The sequence below is a fragment of the Plutella xylostella genome, chromosome 17 (genome assembly GCF_932276165.1).
Source record: "Plutella xylostella chromosome 17, ilPluXylo3.1, whole genome shotgun sequence".
Classification (NCBI taxonomy): Eukaryota; Metazoa; Arthropoda; class Insecta; order Lepidoptera; family Plutellidae; genus Plutella; species Plutella xylostella.
Genome location: NC_063997.1, coordinates 1679204 through 1703116, shown reverse-complemented (window position 1 = coordinate 1703116; position 23913 = coordinate 1679204). Strand labels below are relative to the sequence as shown.

The 23913-nt window shown below is 37.7% G+C and overlaps 1 protein-coding gene across 1 annotated transcript in view; it reads right to left on the bottom strand.

The window, feature by feature from the left end:
• Window positions 1–23913, bottom strand: part of LOC105383629 — a 36083-nt gene that overhangs the window by 10812 nt on the left and 1358 nt on the right. The gene's annotated exons all lie outside the window — the stretch shown is intronic.

The following is a 23913-nucleotide window of genomic DNA, read 5'->3' as shown; positions in this document are numbered from 1 at the left end:
CCCGAAAATTTCCCGCAAGCTTATATTTTGATGACCTGTCTCGCTACACTCAATTTGGTAGCGTAAGCTACACTGACCAGCGAGAACTCGTATGAGCTTCAATTTGAACATTAATTTCAGAACGTCCTAGAGCATTTTGAATTGGTCGTACTGTTACACTATGCTTATTGCCCAATGATATCACGCTCAATATTTCCCTAACAAAATTACGAACACCTTTGCACGCGAAGTCTTATCCGAATAATTAAAGAAGTAATTCTCGCTAAATTTAATGGCCACAGCTCGTATATCACCTGCAGATGCAGAGCAGGACGGAAGCATCAGGCTGCAGCTCTCGACATTTGCAGGATTTTATTATCTTCACAGATGCAAAGTTACACGGGCACTCGCCGTGAAATAAGTGCAGTAGTGAAGTGCTTTACAGTTTTGCTTTGTACAATATGCGGCGAAACAACTGAGGTGAGTCGCTGTTTGTTTTATTTTATATGCGACGCTGTCGTCGGCATAGCTTATGGGTTTTTGATTGCGTGAAGTGGAATACCTTTGAAAGGATTCTCGCAATTTACTGTTGGAAATGTTTTTATAAGTTTTGAAAACCAACATTGCAAATAGTTTTGTGTGTAGTTAAGAACGTTTACATGGCTTTTGTAGCCGGGTTAAATGGCCTTTTGAATTGGAAACACTTCATTCCCGGAATCGTCACTAAATTGCGAAATAATAGGGGAAACGAATAATTCTAATAATAATCCATTTGTTATATGATAAACTCATTTAATGTGAGTTTCACCAATTACATCGCCGTATTTATGGCGAATCGCGTATAGTTACGGTTATCTACGTCGATAACGAACCCGCGTAGCGGCAGCTGGACAGTGAGCAGGTGAGCAGTCAGCGACTGACACCAATCTGACTGGCACTTAGGCGGTCACTAGACGATCAATTATATTGTGCAATATTGACAAGTGTGCAATATAATACTTCGTCTAGGGTTAATATTTAAGATTGCGGAAACGTCATTTGGATTAAAAACCGGGTCTAGGGTCTGCCTTAAACAATTAAGAATGTCATAAGTTTAATAATATTTTAAAGAAGACACTGAATGTTTTTCTGTAATTAAGTAGATTATCTGGAGAAAATATACAGTTTGGCTATTGTTTGCCTTTGCTTAGTGAACCACCATTCCTGAATCGAATTAACTAAATCAGTAATCGAATTATCTCATTAGACATTGAGTACTGCGGATTAACGCATTATCTGCCCTATACACATGCTTTTATAGTCCATAACATTATGCTAATGTCAGTGGTTTGGACAATTAGTTACGTTATCATAGTTATAGCCATGTTATGGTGTGTTGTGTTGTGTATATTTATTCTGGCAGGAAGGTATTGAAAGTTATTTACGGATGATAGGAAACGTTAAGATTATAATGAAATAATTTTTCCCTAAGTATGCGATGAACATGAACAACTAACATTCGCTGGTATTATGGTAATGTTTTTATTTAATGAAAAACGTGCTTCCTAAATCCGTTATACTTCAATCTCTAGCTATTTAAAGCCTTATTAACGATGAACTTCTGATTTTGGAATTATAATCATGAGTATATAGGTGTACTGTGTACACATTTAGATACAACTGTATATACTGTGAATACCTATAGAGGCCACATACCTTTAGTAAATTGGAGCGCAACTATTTAAGTTCCCTCTAACATTATTATAAGTTTACGCGAGATCTATTTTGCATACATTACTCTGATACGACTGTGCTTAGGCAAACTTCAGTTTGTCTGTTTTCGTAACATTACCACGTTTAAAGTTTATTGCTCCATACCTACTTCATTTTGAAAATTTCAACATAAATAACTAGAACATAATTGTCGAAGTATAATTTACTGAATTAGGTGGTATATGGAAGCGTCCGTAGTCGAGCGGGCCTCAGTGATCGTAACTGATCGCTGAGGTTAAGCAACAACTGACACGGTCAGCCATTGGATGGGTGACCAATTTCAAGTGGTGCTTTTCTGGACGCTTCCGTGCTTCGGACGGCACGTTAAGCCGTGGGTCCCGGTTGCTGCTTCGGCAGCAGTCGTTAAGCCTAGTCAGAGGCCTTCGGGCGGCTTGAAAACATCTGACTGTCGGGTTGCCCACTTACCCGACAACTCTCTCAGCACAAGCTTGCTTGTGTTGGGGTCCACCAACCCGCACTTGGCCAGCGTGGTGGACTAGGCCTAAACCCTTCCTTCATTGGAAGGAGACCCGTGCCCCAGCAGTGGGGACGAAATGGGTCGTGATGAGGTGGTATATTACAGAACAAGAATTATTTAACATTCCAACAAGACATATAGTTGAATTGATTTGATTTTGAAACTCCTCCTTTTAAGAGACAATAAAAATAGCATTAAGTAGGTAGGTACTTCACTTTTCGAAGCCGCTGATAGAATGCAATGCTACGGCCACGGCGTAGCATCATCATTGCTACGGGCTACGCCGTAGTATTATTTCTGCTACGGCTATACGGCGTAGCATTTTTTCTGCTCCGGTATAGTAATAATAACATCTTCTCTGTACCATAAAGACAAGTATTTTAACCCCAGCGGGGTAATTCTCCACGTCATAACGCAATAATAATAAGAGCCATATTCATATATCCATATTCACACAGAAGATCCAACGTACCGATATCGTATACCGAATTTTCTCTAGCCGCGCGTGATCGCAGAGCGTTGAATCGTTTGGTGTGGATCCAGCTGATGAATTCTAACACTTGACTCGAAAAATTAGTGGTAGGGATTCGAATATGCAACTTTGTCTCTATTTTTATTGTTATAAGGGCAAATTTTTCAATGGCCAGATAAACATTATGTGAGGCATAAATTTGTTGCTGTCACTGTCTAATACAAACATTCAGATGCGACAGCATCAGAATTATTCCTCAGATAAGCCTTATCTGACCATTGAAAAATCAGCCCTAATAGTTATATTATAAAGCAGGTAGCGTATGTGCGAAGTGAAGTGAAGTGCACTACGATGCAGTTTTTACAGCATTACTAATTATGGCTTTTGAATTACAGATGCTTTCATTTCTGTAATTTTTTTACGCATCCATAATACCTATGGAATTAGTTACCCTAATTTATCTTGTATACAGAGTGTTGCAAAAAGAGTTATACTATTTTCGCGAATTTTGAATTCCTGAATTCATTTTCGGGCTTAGATATAGGTACCTACTATGCTGCACATGTACGTTTCGGCTTAGTATACCCTTTTTGCAACACCCTGTATAGGTATGCGTATGTGAATGGCCTGCATAAACATTGGTTTTGTCGCCGCATGTAATTACAGCCGGCACACGGCTGCATTGTACAAATGACGAGGTCTTTAAATTACGTTCGGTAATTGTTTACTTATTATTATTATTATAAAATCTTTATTGCACATAAAAAATATTGTACAAAGGCGAACTCAATACTACCAGGCATTCTCTACCAGTTAACTTTTGGTGATGTCGAGAAAGGGCTTGGTAGTGCGATAAGCTGAGAGGAGAGAAGTTTATACCTACATATAAAAATCAAGACACTACACTTTAAAAATATATACCTACATATATACATTATATATAATATAACACTAATAATACCTTATGCTATATGTCCGTTTTACATACAGGCTGTCCCAGGTTAAAGTACACACGAGAAAGTCCTTTAAGGAAGAGAATAGACTCTCAGTGTTGTGAGTTATTAGCAGTTTCCTCAAGCATTATTTACATAACATTGCGTCTCCGGCGAGCAGATTATAACTAATTAAACAGTATTTAACAAGTCACTGCGAAGCACGACGCTTTGACAGGATTTGCATCGTTTAAAACGTCGTTTAATTATTCAACAGTATTTTGCTATCGGTATTTAAATGCGCTTACAATAAGTTAGTAGCTTATGCGACTATTCAGGATCCCCCGGTTTACACAGTGTTTGCAAAATTGTAAGCTTTCATTAGCAGCCGTTAACACCATCACAAGATCTGGAAAAATACCCGCAGAACTGAAGCGATCCAAGATAATCGCCATACTAAAGCCTGAAAAGCCGGAAGACAGACCTGACAGTTACCGACCCATTGCACTGCTAAGCATTGTCTACAAGCTTCTCGAACGCCTAATATATAACAGAATCTCCGATGAAATCAACGAGAAGATTCCACAGGAACAGGCAGGATTTCGACCAAAGCGTAACTGCTGCGATCAAGTTCTTGCCTTGATATAGAAAGTGGCTTCCAGAGCGGAGTGAAGACATCAGTTGCATTTGTGGATCTTACTGCCGCATATGATACTGTTTGGCGACAGGGACTGCTCTACAAATTCCTGAAAACCATCCCATGCATGAGGCTATACAGATTGCTGGAAGACGCTCTCACGAACCGGCCATTTCAAGTCTTTCTGGGGGACAGCTCTAGCAACAGAAGAGTCTTAAATAATGGACTACCACAGGGTTCAGTGCTGGCACCACTACTTTTCAACCTATACATACACGACCTTCCAAGTACCACCTCGCGGAAATTTGGCTATGCAGACGACCTTGCACTTGCGACCCAGCATAAAAGCTTTGAAGCTACTGAGGTAATACTGGAGAGAGATTTAAAGGAAATGGCAACATACTACCGAAACTGGCGTCTCTGTCCTAGTGCAACAAAAACAGAAGTCTGCTGTTTCCATCTCTGCAATAAGCAAGCCGATAGAGAGCTTAAGGTGAGTTTCCAAGAAACCATCTTGCGACACAATTTCTACCCTAAGTACCTGGGGGTAACCCTGGATAGAAGTCTCACCTACAAACATCACCTAGAGAAGTTGGCAGGGAAACTAAAGAGCAGGAATAACATCATCCAAAAACTAACAGGCACGACATGGGGAGCAAACGCTGCATGCCTTAAAACCTCCACCATGGCTCTGGTGTACTCAACGGCTGAATACTGTGCGCCTGTGTGGAAGAACAGCACACACGTCTCGATGGTGGATGTCCAGCTGAACCACTCAATGAGGCTTATATCAGGCTGTCTAATGCCCACCCCTGCATATTGGCTCCCGGCCCTGAGCCACATTGCCCCACCCCATATTCGCCGTGAAGCCTGCCTCAACCGTGAGATGGTTAAGATCCTGGGAAACCCTACCCTGCCAATCAACGAGGATCTTGAGCCCTTAAAAAAGACACGGCTTAAGTCACGTGACCCTCCTGCCAAGAGCTTCCACACATACAACCCTTCGTGGAAAGCTGGCGATGCGTGGAGAAGTGAATGGAGCGAAAACCCACCATCTCGCAAACTATTTGTACCAAGCACAACCCAACGCCCAGCTGGCTTCTGTGAACCGCGGAGTGTCTGGTGCCGACTTAACCGCCTGCGAACAGGAGTAGGCAACTGTGCATACCTCTGGCATAAGTGGGGGTGGAGCGAGTCAGCAGCTTGCGAATGCGGACACCCACAGCAGACCATAGACCACATCGTCTTCGAGTGTCCTATCACAAAATATGCCGGACCTTGCGATGACTTCACCAACCTCACCAGCAGCGCTACTGCATATTTAAATAATTGTAGTTTTTAGTGACGTGTATAAATTCTTATTTTAATATTATTTTATGTACCTGACCAGTAAAGCCATACAATAAATAAAATAAATAACACCTCTGAGAACTACAGGTTAATCAGAAGTTAATAATGACACGCATCTCTATGATTGGCCAAACTGTAATGAGAAGGAAATTTTAAGCTATTTTTTAGAAAGGAAGCTTACTGAAATGAGGAACTGCAGCAATGAATAAACAAGGCATATGCCAGCTTGTTGAACACCAAACAATACCATTGTTTAAAGATATACTTTTTCAATATATTTCTCCCATTGGCGCATACAGGAAAATATATAGGCAATATAAATACCATAAACGAAACTAAAGAAAGTATATTTGTATTTAAACTTGATCATAAAATTAGACATCATATGAGGCTATATATAAACTTATATGTATATATATATATATATATATATATATATATATATATATATATCTTCTCCGAGCTTCTCTTGTCAGCCGCGGCCGTGAGCGTGAATATTTCATGTGACGCCGACACAGAGAGGGTCCCAGCGTACAGTCAGCAATAAAGGTGCATGCACTCCCAGTCTGAATAGTGTAATCCTACAGTCGTCGAAATATAATAGCCCCGTTTGGACAGCTACACAAATTTGCTATTTACTCTTGATTTACTTGATGAAATACATAAAAAGACACAAATTCTGGCGTATTATTTAACGGCCGAAAGAAAAAAGAAGTTTTGAAGAACCAAAAGTTACTTATTGTTTAGATTTTTTATGATTTAGATTTGACACCAGCTTTCATCCCATACATTTTGGAGCTATCCAAACGGGCATCTTATATTTCGACGATTGTAAGGGCTCACACACATGAACACGATACGACGTCGCGTCGTGCGTGCCACTCTCTAGCTCTCTCCCATTGAACACCAGTGAGTGGAGGGAGATGTGTTCACGACGCGACATCGTATCGTGTCTATGTGTATGAGCCCTAAAAGGCTGAAATATATGAGATGAAGCATATTTTTTATTTGCTACACGCATCCAAAATGATAAACTGTTTTTGCTTTGTCAGACTACCCTACTACTGCATTTTTTGTGTTTTAATTTAGAAAAATAAAGTAGTTTCATTCGTCAGTAGAAAGTGTAAGCACTGGAGATGGGGAGTGACAGTTGTCTCTTTTGCTGACTGTACTGTGCAAAGGTCGGATATCCACGAGTCTGTGTTACTTTGCGATGCGTGTATATGTCTGATGTCCGTGTGTCTGTTAGTTTTGTCAGTTAACGAAAATGTTACTGTTTGTGTTTCGTTTAGAGTCCGACAACGCTAGCTTTGCAACGGGTAAAAGACTGGAGATTATTTTGTTCAACAGTTAGGCATAAAATTTTAATGAATGAAGAAGAATATTATTTTTAAAAAATTATGGTGTTGGCAATTGTTACTGTTCAAAAACCCATTCAAAAGGTGGTTCTTTTCTATTATGACACTAGTTATCCGTTATTCCTCCCATAACATAATTACTTCTTACGATATAATCTACATACCTATACTCACGAGCAATGAAAAAGTTTCAGTGACAATAGCACCAAATTAGACTTAAACGGAAAAGTCTAAATATTTTGATGAAGTTCTAAATAAAATGTTTTTTAAAATTGGGGTCATATGGTGTCTAAGCCCCTGTTTCACAATGTCTGGTTAGTCGCTACCTGTCGGATAAAATACACGCTGTCACTGTCTAAAAAATAATAACAGAGAATGACAGCATGTATTTTATCCGTCAGGTAGCCACTAACCAGACATTGTGAAACAGACCCTAAATGGCGTAATTTTTTTCAAACATTTAAACGGAATTTTGAACATAATATTAATGTTTTTAGTTGGTTATATTCTGATGCGCCGATAAATGCACTTAAATATTGCAAAAGTGTCATTAACTTAGTTTTTTCAGTTTCAGTGTAATTTGTTGATTATCTGAATGAAACTTTGTCATTGCCCGTGAGTGTATAACACGGTAAGGAGGCCAGTCAGGTGTACCAACTCTTAAAACGAGTCACAAAAGCTATTAACTTCTTGCCTCTTGTGTTACTTAAATATTTAACCTCGCTTTATGACGCATTTCAGAATATTACGTGGAAAGCCTCTGAGAGATATCATTGAAATTTTCATTCTGAAGAACGGTTATTATACTTATTATATTATACAGGGTGTTGCAAAAAGGGCATACTAAGCCGACACCTACTATGTGCAACATGGTATATCTAAGCCCGAAACTAGAATCAGAATTTCAAAATTCGCGAAAAAAAAACACATTTTCCATAGTAACTTTGTTGGTCACGTGACTTTTTTACTATGGAGAATGTTATTTTTTTCGCGAATTTTGAAATTCTGATGACAGTTTCGGGCTTAGATATAATAATAATAATAATAATAATAATAATAATAATAAAAACGTTTATTCCGTGCCATCGCACACACACAGAAAAAAAAAAGAAAACATCATGAAAAACAGTAATAAATGAACACAAAGACCTTATGACTAAACAAAAGAAATAGATGAAAGGATATGTGTGCGTTGTCTGGCACCGAAACGGACGGCGGCTCAGCTAAGGCAGTAGAAGATAATATATTACCTACTACCGCGCTGATTTTCAGCCGCTTCCCTTTATGATGCCACTGACTATAAATAAAAACTAAAAACTAAAACTATGGCAAGTGTACGGCCGGCAGCTGTGAACCAAGGTCACCCGGGGTACTACACACGCATACGGTACTACATACCATGCTGCACATGTAGGTTACGGCTTAGTATACGATTTTTGCAACATCCTGTACATGTGCCTACCTGAAATGTGTACCTGAATTCTACAACGCTGAAACACTTTCAGGATTATAACAGTGCCATTATTGTTAATATCTTTGAGGTTATTTATATCCCGGATGGTTAGGTTTTAAGCGAGAAGAGGGTGACTCTCTTTCACCATAATGAATATGAAAGAAAGTTACATAAGTTAAAAAAACCTATCCAATCCGGCTGTTTTACTGTACTCATATACGAAGTAGTTTCATGACTATTCGTTACTAGAAAGTATACAAACATTATAAATAAAATATGAAATCCGTATTACAGCGTGACCTCTAATTATTTTGTCATAAGAACCTTATTGCGGGGGCCAAAAACAGGGTTTCTGTTGCCATGGCAACGAGCTGTAATCCTAGTGGCTGCCTTATCGTTTATTCTAGTTAATATTCACTGGGGGAGTAGTTGTAAGCCCGCCAAGGTTATTAAAGCCATCAGGAGAAGCTTGTTAAAACATAATAAGGCAGTAAATTTGCCGCCCGGCCATGTTTTTGTTAAGTTTATATTAACTTTGCAGAGCGTATCATTGATAGGAGTGATAATGGTAATAAAATATGGGTTATATTCTTAGAGTGCGTATATGCATATTTATAAACATATTGTTTAAATAAAATATAAAATATAATTACATATACTAAAACAGGATTTCAACATTTACTAAAATGTTATTGGTATTAAGATTTATTTTTTACTAACATTATTTATTACACAATTAAAAATATAGTTTTTCAACAATTCACTGGAAATTAAAAGCGCCCTCCTATCTAACACCTCTTATTATTTAAACTACTTAGGTACTTAAAAATTACTTTTCAGTTTCTACTATTTCATCACTAAAGCTGTAGTAAAGTAATTTATTTTTTTATTTATTTATTTATATTGTTCATGGAGAACCAACAGCATTTGCGTCAACTTATATGGTAACAAAATTATAAAATTCTACAAAACACGGAAATGCCATTAATAGGTTCCCACCTATAGTGACAAAAAGTAATGACTTGTAGTTATAATCAAAAATAAAAATAAACTATAATTATTACATAATAATAATAGCAGCAAGCGCCACGTCTAAGTACACTGTTTATTGTTAATGAGCCTACTCAAAACTTACAAGCGAAAACGTAAAGTAAGAAAAACACTTAAGATGCTAGGAACTTAGGAATATTAGATTAGATAGTTAATTAGGAGCTACCCACTAAGTAGATGCCGACGACGCCTTAATAAGAACGTCTTTTATTTTAGGTAGACTACTGCAGAACAAATCAACTTCAGAATCTGAGAGAACCCTATTATATGTATTACTTGCCCGTACCAAAAAACTATTCTGCCGGTAATTACTATTAGACGTCGGTATATGCAATAATGGCCTTTTACGAGTCCTGTGATGAGGAACTCTTAATCCTATTTTACGTAATAGATCAGGACTATCAATAGAACCCCTTAAAACTTTGGCAAGAAAGAGGACATCGGAGATATCACGACGCAGATATAGAAGCAAAAGATGAAACTTTATGCATCTCTGTGCGTATTTCATGCGTGGCAATTTAAATTTGAAACCCAGGAACCTAGTAAATCTCCGCTGCACTCTCTCCAACCTATCAATATATATACCGTATTGGGGATTCCAAATTTGACTGGCGTATTCCAGGTGACTACGGACATAAGCACAGTATAATATTTTAAGGGATTTCATAGTTTTGAACGGTTTAGATACCCTCATTATAAAACTCATAGCTTTACAAGCCTTACCTATAATATTGCTTATATGCAGATCAAACAACAGTTTGCTATCATGAATGACACCGAGGTCTTTAGTGTGTGAACCACGTTTCAGTACCTGATTTCTTAAAATAAACGTGCTATTAAAAGGGATGCGTTTACGGGTGAAAATTATAAAAAAACATTTGTCCACGTTTAATTCGAGCTTGTTGGTGTAACAGTATTGATCCAACCTGTGGAGGTCATCTTGGAGGAGCATCTCATCAGAAGGGTTGTTGACAATTCTAAATACCTTCATATCATCGGCAAATAAAAGATACTCAGAATTGACAAAACACCGTTCAATATCATAAACAAATATTATAAAAAGCAAAGGCCCTAATAAAGAACCTTGCGGGACTCCCGATGGAATGCTCATCCAAGACGAGGAAAACCCATTGAGTACAACCGCCTGACTCCGATTCTGAACATACGAAATAAACCACCTCAGCAAGCTGCCTCTAACACCTAAGTTTCGCAACTTTTGAATTAGTAGTGCATGATCAATTCTATCAAAAGCTTTGCTGTAATCAGTATAAATAGTAGCTACTTGATTGTCGGAATCCATCTGTACAGTAACGAAATCATTGAAAAGGACAAGGTTGGAAACCGTAGACCGACCCTTAAGGAACCCGTGCTGAGCCGGACTGAAAGAAGCACTAAGTTGATTGTACAGTTGCCTGTAAACTATGCGCTCAAATACCTTAGCGACTAAGCACAGTTTCGAGATCGGTGTATAGTTTTCAACTCGATCCTTTGGACCCGATTTATGGATTGGTGAGATAAAAGCCGATTTCCATTTCCGAGGTACGACTCCTTCTTTTATTGATCTATGGAAAAGAATTGCGAGAGGAATTGATAATTCTGTAGCACACTTTGTGATTAATATGGCCGGTAGGTCATCTGGTCCAGCGGCTTTAGATAAATCAAGCGATTTTAGGAGCTTTTCAATTTCACTGAGATTTATTTCAATTGACTCAATGTCACTCACAGAAACTTTATCATAAAGATCATGATCGATGCTATTAAAATGGGTGTTACTATTATTATTAAAAGTAGAATGAAAGTAGGCCGAAAAAAACTCACTTATACCATGACCAGAATCACTTACAGTACCTGCATATGTCATACTTGAGGGAAAGGCTCCACTACCGCGTTTATCTTTCATGTATGACCAAAAAGCTTTAGAGTTTTTTTCAATGGCAGACTCTATACCCGCTATATAATTTGTATAACAATCTTTTTCAACTTTTTTGGCTCTATCTCTTAGAATTTTCAAAGACAGGTTATCTGAAATATTGCCATATGTCTTGAATTTTATCCAGTATTTATGCTTCTCTTTCAAAATTTTTACGAGTGCTGAGTTATACCAAGAAGGGTAAGATTTATTGAGCGATTGACGCGTAGGTACATGTTTTTGTCTGAGATCGTATATTAAGCTATAGAACATGTCAACGGCCGTATCAACATCACCTTCTAAGAGTTTCTCGGCCCAGTTGATTTGCGCAATATCCTCAGAAAGTCTAGCATAATTAGCACGAGAATATGAAAATACATTGCGAGGTTTAATTGGGAGTGACTTGTTAATAAAAAGTGCCAATTGAATAGAAATAGCCTTATGATACTTATCTTCCGACACTAGTGGATCGGGACATTCTATGACCTTGACATCAAAATTAGAAAGCACTAAATCCAATATACGGCCATAGCCATTAAAAATACAATTATATTGCCGAAGATTGCACAAATTAAGAATGTCAACAAAGTCAAGCAAGTGATCACGGGACGGAACAAGAGGGGTCATTACGTCCGTTGAGTCCGTTCCGCTTACCAGCCAAGTTATATCACTCATATTAAAATCACCTACTATAAGAAACTTGTCATTACAGTTAAGATTTATTAATGATGTCATTTTATCAGAAAAAATATTAAGTTGTTGGATAAAACTGTTGCCTAAATTTTGTTTACATAGATACAGACAGCAAATGTGTAATTTACAGTTTAATTTGGAACGCCTATCTTGATAGGAAACAGTCACCCATATGTCTTCTGCCGAGGATTTCCACTCATAACAGCAAGCTGAATGTAAAGTACGCTTAACCGCAATCAAGACACCACCCCCAAGGGCTTGTCCAGTCGCCGCGTAGTCGCGATCCCGGCGGTATACCACATACCTACTGTCTAGGATCTTTTGAGTCCGCAATACCACCGAGGAGCCAAGATTCCGTAAAAGTAATTATATCATAGTTATTGAGTAGCACGTTGCGAAGACACTCCTCAGTTTTAGTTCTTAGTCCTCACGTTCTGGTGGTAAATACTTAAATTAGCCATTAAAGCATAATAACCCGAAATTAGAATAGCAATACGGCACAAAATCGCCGGTGAAAGGCGTAACAACACTCAACTCTGATAATCGACCAATAACTGCAGCAATCTTTACAAATAAATAGTAATTAAACACTAAAACTTTTTTTAAAACATTTGTTGATCTGTGTAAATGCATAATAAGACAATATACACAGTCTATATATACAACAACACACCAGTTTGATATTTGTATTGCAAAAACAGACATTCTCACTTCCATCTCACAAAAACGGCACACCCACACCGTTATTCTTACAATATTAATAGTTATTGTATGATACAAACCTAGCATATACGAACAAAGTGTAGATTTAAATAACACCATACTCATTAAATTAACATATCCAAAAACATACATTACATATTCAAAGATTAGTCCACATTTATGTAAATTAATGTTTATACGGGTTACTTTATAATAACTCATAGACGGAACGAATATTAAAATATAATAAAATGACCAAGTGATCGTTAACAAGTACAGTGATACGGTAGTGAGAGAGTGAGAGTAAGTACGCTGCTACTAAACCTCAAAATCTTAATTTAAGACATCGTATCCGCACTACCGCGGTCCCCCGACGCTATTCGAGACTCTCCTCAGGGGTTCTATATTCGATACAAAACGGTTTATAAATAATACATAGGATTCAGGACCAAAACACGTGGGTGGACGTAAATAATACAAAGGCATTGGTCAGATAGAAATACACCTGGTGTTATTTCTAGACGAAACCACCTTATCTGTTACATAATTTAATTTCGCTTTCTAAAAATGTTAAAAACGACGACAAAGAAATGTTATGCCTAAGACGCGCTACGGATTCTCTCCAACTACCTATAGTAGAACGTAACCAAAAAATTTTTTTTTCGAATTTAAATAAATAAATATGCACGTGGCAGTCCGACAATGATGTGGCTACACGAAATAAATGACATTTGTTATAAGTAAAATTTGTATATTCGTATAAACTATAAAGGGTCACAAAATATGCAGAAAACTTGTGATAAGACATATTATTAAGCATACATACGATCATATTTCATTGGAAATTCCCCCTGAAAATATGTCAACCGTTTGCCCTTAGGGGAAAGGGAAAACATAATATATGATTTCGCATCATACACGTATGTATCACAATGTGAATCGAACATAAATCATAGGGGTACAAAATAGTACTATTTTCCTGTAGCTTGAAAATATTATCTCCGTAGATTTAAAGATCCGCCAGTTGTATAAAATGAAAGACCTCACGAGAAATCTCTAAAATTACTATAGAGTGAAAAAATAAGGCGGGACCTGTAGGAAAATTACCTTAAATTCTTTTGCTCACTAAGCCCAGCCCATCCAACCTTTTCGAAAACTAGCTCTACGATAGACGATTCAACATCATCCAACGCCATCTTTCGTTTACGTTTATAAATGTCGGATTATCTTAGGCCCGGGTCTCCTATTTACTCCGTAGGTCGCGTCAAGTGTCACCGCCGTAGGCCGCGTCACATTGTTCATTATGTCTACGAGCCAACGTCGGCGTGTGAGGGAGACCGCATCAGTACATTTCAATAGTGAGCATTGTGACGCGGCCTACGGCGTGACGCTGGACGCGACCTAAGGCGTAAATAGGAGACCCGGGCCTTACTGAATAGGGAATATGCGTAATTTTTTTTTATACTTTTATTGGATAGTTTTACATCACTTTATGTAAAAAAAAATTCAACGCCAAAATAAGTAATTTAAGGTATTTTAAAGAAAGTTAAAAAATTACAACCATCACGACCACTTTGAAATTCCAGTCAGGATGGCGGGCTGTCGTGACGTCATAATCGTTTAATTTCACGGCTCAGAATAATGAGTCCCGTCAGTCGGCATAGATTTTTTACCTAATCAAGTAATCACAGAGTACTTTTGTATTTTCAACAAACCAATGTTGTCATGGTAACAAACGAAAAAGGAAGTGTATAAAGTGTGATCAGTGGCTGTTTTGTAATGGTAATAAAGTGTGACCAGTGGCTGTTTTGTAATGGGAGCTCGTAAATAGCTGCTAGTAGCTCTTTTGAAATGGGAGCGCGCAAACCAGAGGACCTTTGTACACAATATTACGCTATTATGGCAATATGAATATAAAGTAATATTTGTATTGTATGTAAGTACTTACTGTAACTTTGGTTCTCAGTAAGAGAGACTAGGGTTAGTGGGTCATTCTATTCTATTATCTGTGGGGGTGTAAGAACCTGCACCTGGCTCTCTTGAATGGAACCATTGTGCATATCTCAAAGGTCTAAACCCCCTTATCTAAACTATCGAATAAGAGTATATAAATATATGCATATTCCCTAATATTTGGGCACACGGCTCTCGACTTTTCAATAGTCTTTGCTGTCCTTTTCCGCAGCTGGCCACAGTTTACTCGTTCATACTGCGTAATAAATTTAATGTGTCTAGTTCTTCTGATTACGAGAATTCTTCCATAACTTAGTTTAGAAAAAAATAACAACTTTTGAAATATACTAACGACTGCCATTATAACCTAAAAGTAGAAAGAGCAACTTGTGTCATGTTCATGTCATAATACTTACAATGCAAATTTAATTTTACTGTGTTGCAATATGGAGCATATTTGAGTGGCTCGTTGACTAGCGAATGGCTGTTTACGCCTCATTACAATAGAACAACTAGTGGCAGCCCATACACTACCAACAAAAAATATAAAAAGTCTTAAACTTTGCAAACAAACAAGCATATCAAACAAGAAGTGGAGAGGTTAAAGGAGGCTAGGATCTACTCGTATTGGAAGAATTTTTATGTGATCCATCGTATCTGATCACAACGAGCATCACAAATACTCGGTGACATTAACATTTCTTTGTTTACACTTGACATTTATTTAACTATACGCAAACGCAAAGAAGTTATTATTCTGAGATTGATATATAAAGAATTATGACGTCACATCCGCCCTAAGAAAATGGGTGACGTTTCTCGGAAGTTAGAATTTACCGAAGTTTTTTTGTACTTTTCAACTTCATTTACTTGCTCAAAAATAAATTATAATCAAAAATAATGATGGAGTCGTAGTTATGAAACAACAAAGTTTATTATAAATAATATTTGACCTTTATTTGAACCACTTGCATATTCCCTATTGCGTGGCTGTTCCCGCGTCCGTCCATGTAAATCTAATAGAGCTTAAAGTCCGTCAAGTCAAAACAAGTTAAACTAAATTAAAGTATTTTTTATTACGCTTAACTTTTTCCATAATCTTTATAGCAAAAGTTTGCCATTTAGAGGCGTTAAACTTTATCGTTTTTCTTTCGTATCACTAAAGCCCATTCACGATTCCGGTTTTAAAGTATGTTGTTTTCATACAGGCAAAGAAATGAACATGAAAATTATAAAATAATGAACTCTACATACACCATTAAGGACATAAACAGTCACATTATGTTATTAGCGTAATTTAATATCATTCAAGTAATTTACGAGTGTTTTATGTGCGTCTACAAGATTTCAAGTAGCCTGTCAGTGGTATTTCATGATGAGATACTTACGTACTCTTTAAAGTAGCTACGAGTAACTATTTTGCAATTAATTTCGTCACACATCTGTATTAGCGTGCGATTTTAAATCAACTACCTGTAGCTCAAATACCATTGAACCATCATAATTCAAAACATACTCTTGTAATTCCTACCAAGTACAAGGTGAATAGCTACCCTAACTTTGTTTTGGACTTCTTCTTTGTAGCGTGACGGTAACAAAACGAGACACGAAAATGAATCTAGGCTTTGTCACCGTGGTGAAAAGTTAAGCCAGTCAAAATAGCATCTGTCGGTGACTGCCCAAAGTCACGTAAAAAGTACGTTTATTAATTTCACTCGGCTCCTTTCATACAACCCATTGACTGGTGCACCATAGTTGTAAGAGTATCTCAGTGCATAGCCAATTGAAGATTTTACTTTTTTATTTTTTTAAAGATCTTACTTCAATATTAAAGTTTCAAAACATGAATGTTAAGTAAATCTCTAGCCTCACCCCCCTCCCCCTGCCTTGAGTAATGGTCGTTTGCGGAACTTTCCGGATTGTTGTCACAATAAAATTTGTTTATGCGGCGCGGGCCAGGAAACAACATCCTTTGTCTTCCATTAAAGGCGTTGCGGCTAGAATGGACTTGTAAATATCACTTTTACGTGTTTTGCTTGGCTAATAATGGGTCTCACTCAAGATGCAGGATCATATACTTTCAGCAAGATGTAGGAGCATATACTTTCAGCCTAGCAAGACGGAATAAAATTTTATTTAATAGGGGGTTACTTTTCTTAATCAAGGCCATAGTACATGGCCATTTAAGGACCTTTCCCATAAGAATAAGTAAGTCAGCCTGCCAGACAAAAAAAAACCGTTTCACTAATTTGCCAGGCTGTACAGGTTTCGTTTTATTTCACATTCACTTTACCGAAAGTCAGGTAATTCTATTTTAAGATCGACTTAAATTGAAATAAAGCCTTAAATGCCGAAGTCAAGCTAAGTGGCTTTTACTAACGGTTCAGTAATTTTCAGGACGACTTAATCGTGATTATTTGATATCGATTATCTTTCTCTTATTTTAGTTTTCTACCTGTAGATCATTACTAACACGTGTTACCGTAGTCGAACTAACACCATTGCAGGAGTATTCAGAATGTCCTTATAACCATAACGAAAGAGTATCTGTAACGGGTGCTATCTTTCTTCTCGTACTGTCAATCATATCCGTAGCCCTAAATAACACACATTTATAGAATAACAAACTTCTAACACCCTTTCTTTTCAGCCAGGGTCCAAGCAAGCAGAAAAGGAAACGCAAACCTAGCGCTCCATCTTGACAGCACAATACAACGCTTGTTCACTCACTTACAAAAGGTAATCACTTTACGTTCGCTGCAAACAACTAGACCACGATTGCCTCTCAGCAAATACCAGGATATGCCGGAGTTTGCCGGGACGTAGACAGAAATTAAACCGAAGCATACAGCCCGCATGCCACACACTGATTGCTATCATGCACGGCATTGGGCTCACTATGCCTACACCTTGATTCATCAAGACTAAATTCTTGAGGATTTGGCATTTTCAAACCGATAGTAGATTGTGTAGAATCGTCCTAATAATATATTATTTTAGTGTTTATGCCCGCTAACAGATGTCACTATCTAATTGCCTGCATCGCGGTATTAAGATTTCTTTTGATACAATGACTTTCTGGTTGTTACAAATATACGTTATTTCTGTCAGCAAATAGTGGTTTGATTTGGACTTTTACATGGTCCTTCGTTAGCCGGATTGCGGAATCAGAAAGTCAAATTTTGGTCCGACGCAAGTATCGGGGAACAAGCAGTCCCTGAAGGTGCTACGGGTGGTTGGCCAGTGCGTCAGCCAGCGAGAGCAGCCAGTGCAGCGCGGACAGCTCCAGCTTCAGCATCGGCAGGCCTGTGTCACTCCGCGCGTGGGCGGCGCAGGCGCCAGCCTGGCGCCTGCCGCCTCGAGTGGGCAAATCTAGTCGGCTGCCGCAAGCGGAAGACGATACACGCGCGCGCTATTTGTTCCTATTTCGTACTAGTTTATAAATGTCGTATTTAGGTATTTAAAAATGGACATAAAAAGAAAAAAAGCAGCAAAAAAATACTGTGCCGTATTTAATTGCTTAAATACGGATCGAAATCCAAATTTAATTTTTTTTAGATTACCAAAAGATGCTGACAGGTAAAACTAATCTAAGTATTTTATTGATTTCTTCTACGTTCCTTATTTGAAATGAAATTAATCCGAACTACAAACCCTTTTTTTCTCCATGTTGAACAAAGTCTATTCCAATTTTTTTTTCGTTAAAGTATTAAATTTACAGACACAACTACCTTCAAAATGTATTAATGAATCGATTATAAAATGTGAGCTGAGTGGGATTCGTGCTCAACTAAACTAAAACAGAAAATCATGATCAATTTCATCTCAATATTATCACACATTATCAAACATTTTTTGACTGAAGTAAATGTTTTACGTAGATATAGATATCTACCTCTTTCTTTTACTTTTACTTCAAATAATAGATCTATGAATAGGTTTTTAACTATGAAATTGCCGTAGCTTCAACTAGTCATTTCCAATAGAAAATAAGTTTGGAATAGCTTTGTATTCTAAATTCAAATTATTTTGTTTTAATATCATGACATTCTTTTTACAAACTCAGTCCGTTGCTTAGTAAACGTTGAAGTCTGTGGTGCTGAGGCAACCCTAAGGTGGCTTCTTTTTCAATGCGTATAACCACGTATAACTTATTATGCACCGTAGTCCAGTGAAATAAGGCGCATATTCCCTCAAAAATAAATTGGTAGGTAAGTAAATAAAAACGTGTGCGGCTGGAGCGCGATCTAAATTAGATCTTATTGCTTATGGGATGGAGTCATATTTCTTTGATAGCCATTGCGAAGATGGACTTCTGTACCTGGTACTAGTTATTATTCTGTGGCATCGGCAGAGTTCCTGAGTGCCCAGCGACTGACGGCAGCAGTGGCGCCGCGAGCAGCGTCACCACGTCGGTCCACGCAGCGGCAAAAGGACGAGCAAGAGAGAAAGTATATCACAGGAATCACAGAAAACCGGTATCCACAAAGTGAACCAAACGTGAGTAGATTTTGACATTATCAGCTCAGAGAGTCCCTCAAAAGTGTCAGTGTCATCAGTGATCAGTGAACCTTAGAATAATTAATTGAAGTGACAGTGTCAGTATGGACAGTAACACAGGGGTATAATCGTGACAGTTCTGACATTGCGAAAAAGAGACGCTTAGCTACATTAAGCGTAAGAAAGAAACGTTAAGCTGTAAATGTTTTTTGTCCTTTTTGCTGTGGCGCCTGTTTACGTCAGTTCTCTGTGCCAAACAATGAAACAAATGAAAAATCTGTGCCAAACAAAGGCTGACAGTTACAACAAAATTTTCTAAATGCTATTTATTTTTGATTTGCTAGTGATTTGTGGGTGTTTATTAAGTTTATTAGACTATTATCATCACTTAACGAGTGTGTGACATGGGTGGATGGATTTTGTTCGGTTGTACAGAGCATATTGAACGAAAACACGATGGAATGATGGATGAGATATATTTTCACATGTAAGTAGATACTATCAAGTTTAACAAGCTTACATTCATCATAGTACTATCTATTGGCTCGATTTTAATATAAAACAATACTAATTTTAATACTGTAAGGTCTTTTAGTATCAGTTTTAAGTAAAAATTACGAGGTACCATATCATAACAAATCACATGGTGTTGCAAGTTATTGAAAATTTATGTTTGTTTGAGTGAGAAAGAGAATAGTGCACACGGCGATTGCGAATCTATTTGTAGTTGATCTGAGGACAGTAAGAAAATAGAAATATTATCTGTAGTTGAAACGCTCTCGTCTCTTTGGTAGACAGTAGGTAGTTAGAATAATTATTTAGTCTTAGAATAATTTTACAAATATTCGTCAGACGGGGAACCTATGCCCGATTTTGGATCTGTGAAAAAACTAATTTAAAACTTATAAAAAAATTTTCAAAATTTCTTTGACTTATCAAAATTCCAAACATTGTCTACGTCTATCAAAATGTCTTTTTGTGTAAAAGGTCAACTTGGATTAATTTCTAATATTGCAAGAGCGTATGAAAACTATAAAAAGGCACCAAATGACCGGTTAACTAAAGAATCATACTTACAAACCAGACTAGAGGCATTAGAGGCTCAATTCAAAATTATTACTGATACTCATACAAAGATACTGTCTGAAGCATCCGATGAAATACTAGATAACCACGAATATTTCTCAAGCGACATGTACTCGGAGGTAGAAGAAACGTACATTATGTACAAGTCAGACCTAAAGGAAGCGCTATCCCGCGTCGTGTCTATTGCATCGGCTGCTTCTGATAAGATAAACAAACAAGCAAATACCAAGGGGGGATCTCATGTTCACTTGCCTAAACTTATAATTCCGGTGTTTTCTGGCACATATGTAGAATGGATATCATTTAGAGACTTATTCTTATCATTGGTCCACAACAACGATGCATTAGACAATGTACAAAAAATGCATTATTTAAAGGCGCACCTCTCTGGGGAAGCTGAGCAGCTCTTACGGCATGTACCAATCACAGCTGCAACTTACGACGAGGCCTGGGTGACGTTAAATAATAGGTACAATAATAAGAAGTACTTGGTCAATTGTCTAATGCAACGATTTATGGATCAATCTTACATTGTAAATGTAACAGCTGGTGCAATAAAAAACGTGCTAGATTTAGTGAATGATACTTTGAACGGTTTGAAGAATCTAGGTGTACTAACCGAGTCTTGGGATGTGTTCATCATTCACGTGGTTTGCTCAAGGTTGGACTCTGAATCCCGAAAAAGTTGGGAAGTTAAAATAAGTACCTCAAACGAACTGCCAACCTTGAATGAATTAATGCAGTATCTAGAAGCTCGATACAGATCCCTTGAATTCCTAGACACCGAACCAGAACCAACACATTTACATGCAATGCACGTAGCTGCCACCAGTGTCCATGCAGGAACCATAGGGTGTGCCTACTGCAACAAACGTGGCCACAAAATCATCCACTGCAAGGAGTTCTGTAAGCTACAATATGAAGCACGACACAAGTTTGTTTTAACCAACAGGCTATGCTATAATTGCATAGGCCGTAATCACTCTGCCAATAGCTGCCGCTCCATCAACACATGCCGCATCTGTTATCATCATCACCACTCATTGCTTCATCCGACGCCAGCTTCGGGGTCGCATGTGGGTGGATCCAAATCATCACTGGCCGTAGAAGTCAAGGCAACAGGTGCCAATGCCAAAGCAGCATCGGATAACCCTGGATCATTACCATCGAATACAGTCCACCGTTCGAATCAACTAGCATCATTCCATTGTCATCAAATCAACAGCATGCATACAAAAATTACATCAGGTGACAATGGTAAGCAAATGAATGAAGGCGGCCACAAATTGAGAATCGACAGGGCCAACACACATTCAGCTTGGTCACGTCACTCAAGCCATTGGTCATCATTCCAAAGAAGCCGAATATCAAAACGTTCGAGGAAATCATTCAGCACACAGTCCCACGCTCACGACCCATCCATCAATCACTCATCTGCATGTCCTACCGATCCATTCAGTCACAGCTCTGAAGTCCAGTCTAGTTGGAGACGAACTTGGATTTCTAATAATCATCATCCCCAGGTTGGTAGTTATTAGGTAGATTGATTACGCAAATTTTCGAAAAAATTGGGTCGTAGTATCGTATTTCGTGATAATAAATTGTATTGCAAATTAACTATGTTAAATTTTATCTTATCTGTCATCAACTGTTATCGTTCATCATTTAATATATTGTTATGTTGTATATGTCTTTATGTCTGTTGCAAATTCTTCATAATATCGAGTACCAATCTGTCTCAACCAAAGCGTGTATTTTCTACTAAATAGTTTTAAGATCGCGCAAGGTGCATACCGATGCCATTTTTATCTACCTTTTGTTTCTATCAATGCATCTTGTAACACCCCCTTGACCTCATGGTGGGCGGTAGTTAAGAACTATATGTTCTTGGTGGGCGGTATGTAGAATCGTCCTAATAATAATATTATTTTAGTGTTTATGCCCGCTAACAGATGTCACTATCTAATTGCCTGCATCGCGGTATTAAGATTTCTTTTGATACAATGACTTTCTGGTTGTTACAAATATACGTTACTTCTGTCAGCAAATAGTGGTTTGATTTGGACTTTTACAGATTGAAAGGAAATTCTTGGAAGGAGACCCGTGCCCATTCAGTGAGTAAGTCGATTTCATGAAGTTCAAAATATTTATATATTTATTTAACTCTTTATTGTACAAATATTACAAATTATCGTGAAATATCGCCCAGAGCCTTATAATGGGTTAAAAGATTAATTTGGTATTTCACGATTTCTGAGTTTTGGTTCTGATCATGCGCAATGTGACTTGCAAAACGTTCATAAGTCCCGAATAGTGATCCCGTATGATGGTATAATCATAGTGTGCAAGCTAACGTGTCTCTTTGATGCCAGGTGAGTGTCGGACTGTGTCGGACGCATCTATGTCGCCTCGGTAGATCTCATTATAGCTTGACATGTCGGGGACCAGTCGAGTGTGCGTTTGATGCTGTTTAGACTGGTATAGTGAGATCAAAGGGTACCCACTAAATGGTTGTCCAACAGCTTTAGCAATATCTTACTATACACTTGTGGCTCACACTAACTCGGACTGCCAAGTCCATTCACTACGCTTATACCTAAGGTTTTTAACTACTATTGATTAGAACCCTTGCCAGTAGATGCCATCACTATCTTCTAGCTATACATAATATTTATAATAGGTATATATCGATGCCGATGTCAACATGGCGTCCTAGTGAGGCAGGGCTCCTAGTCAAAATATTTGATAAATGGCCTTCCAAATTTTAATAACTTTAATCAAGTGAAATGGTGCCTTGAAATATAAATCAAGTCTACATTTATAATGTCACAACCAGGGAATCGGGAGGCGTCGGAACCATTTAGGCTAATTTAATTTCGTTTGTATGAAAGGGGCCTACAGGCACCTTAGTATTATCGGATTAGCGCCGTAAAATTATGACAAATATCTAAAATCAGATGATGTACCGTTGGAAATAAGTTACTCATATGAATTTCATGAGCCATATTAAGAAGAGTGAGATTTTACTTTACAGTTATTTATTTTGAAACTAAGATAAACATTATACCAATATAATTTATATTGGTAATCTAAACAATTAAATCTAGACACTCGATAGCGTGTCAAGCCAAGCTAAGGAAATAGCTGGTCAGCGCAGAGTAAATTATACAGGGTGTTGCAAAAACCGTCACAAATTTGGACATTCTTATTTAATTTTCGGGCTTAGGTGTGATATATACTTACCCTCTTTTTGCAACAACGTGTATGAATTTAAAGATTCATTAAATGTATTGAAAGTGCTTCAGTTCAAAGTACCTACAGGAAAAAACTAGGTAGGTAGTATATAAACCGGTGCTCGCAAAATATCCAAAGCTTTTTAAATCGGTAAATGGGCTAAAATAGAGAATAACTGTTGGGTTTAGCGATCAAAGAAAGAAAAATGTGAAAATACATGAAGTACAAAAAACAGGGCGACAAACTCGCACGAGTTGGATCACACATGAAGGGTTTATTAAATGGTACATATATTTATCATCATCATCACAACCCATTACTTCCCCACTGCTGAGGCACGGGTCTCCTTCCAATGAAGGAAGGGTTTAGGCCTAG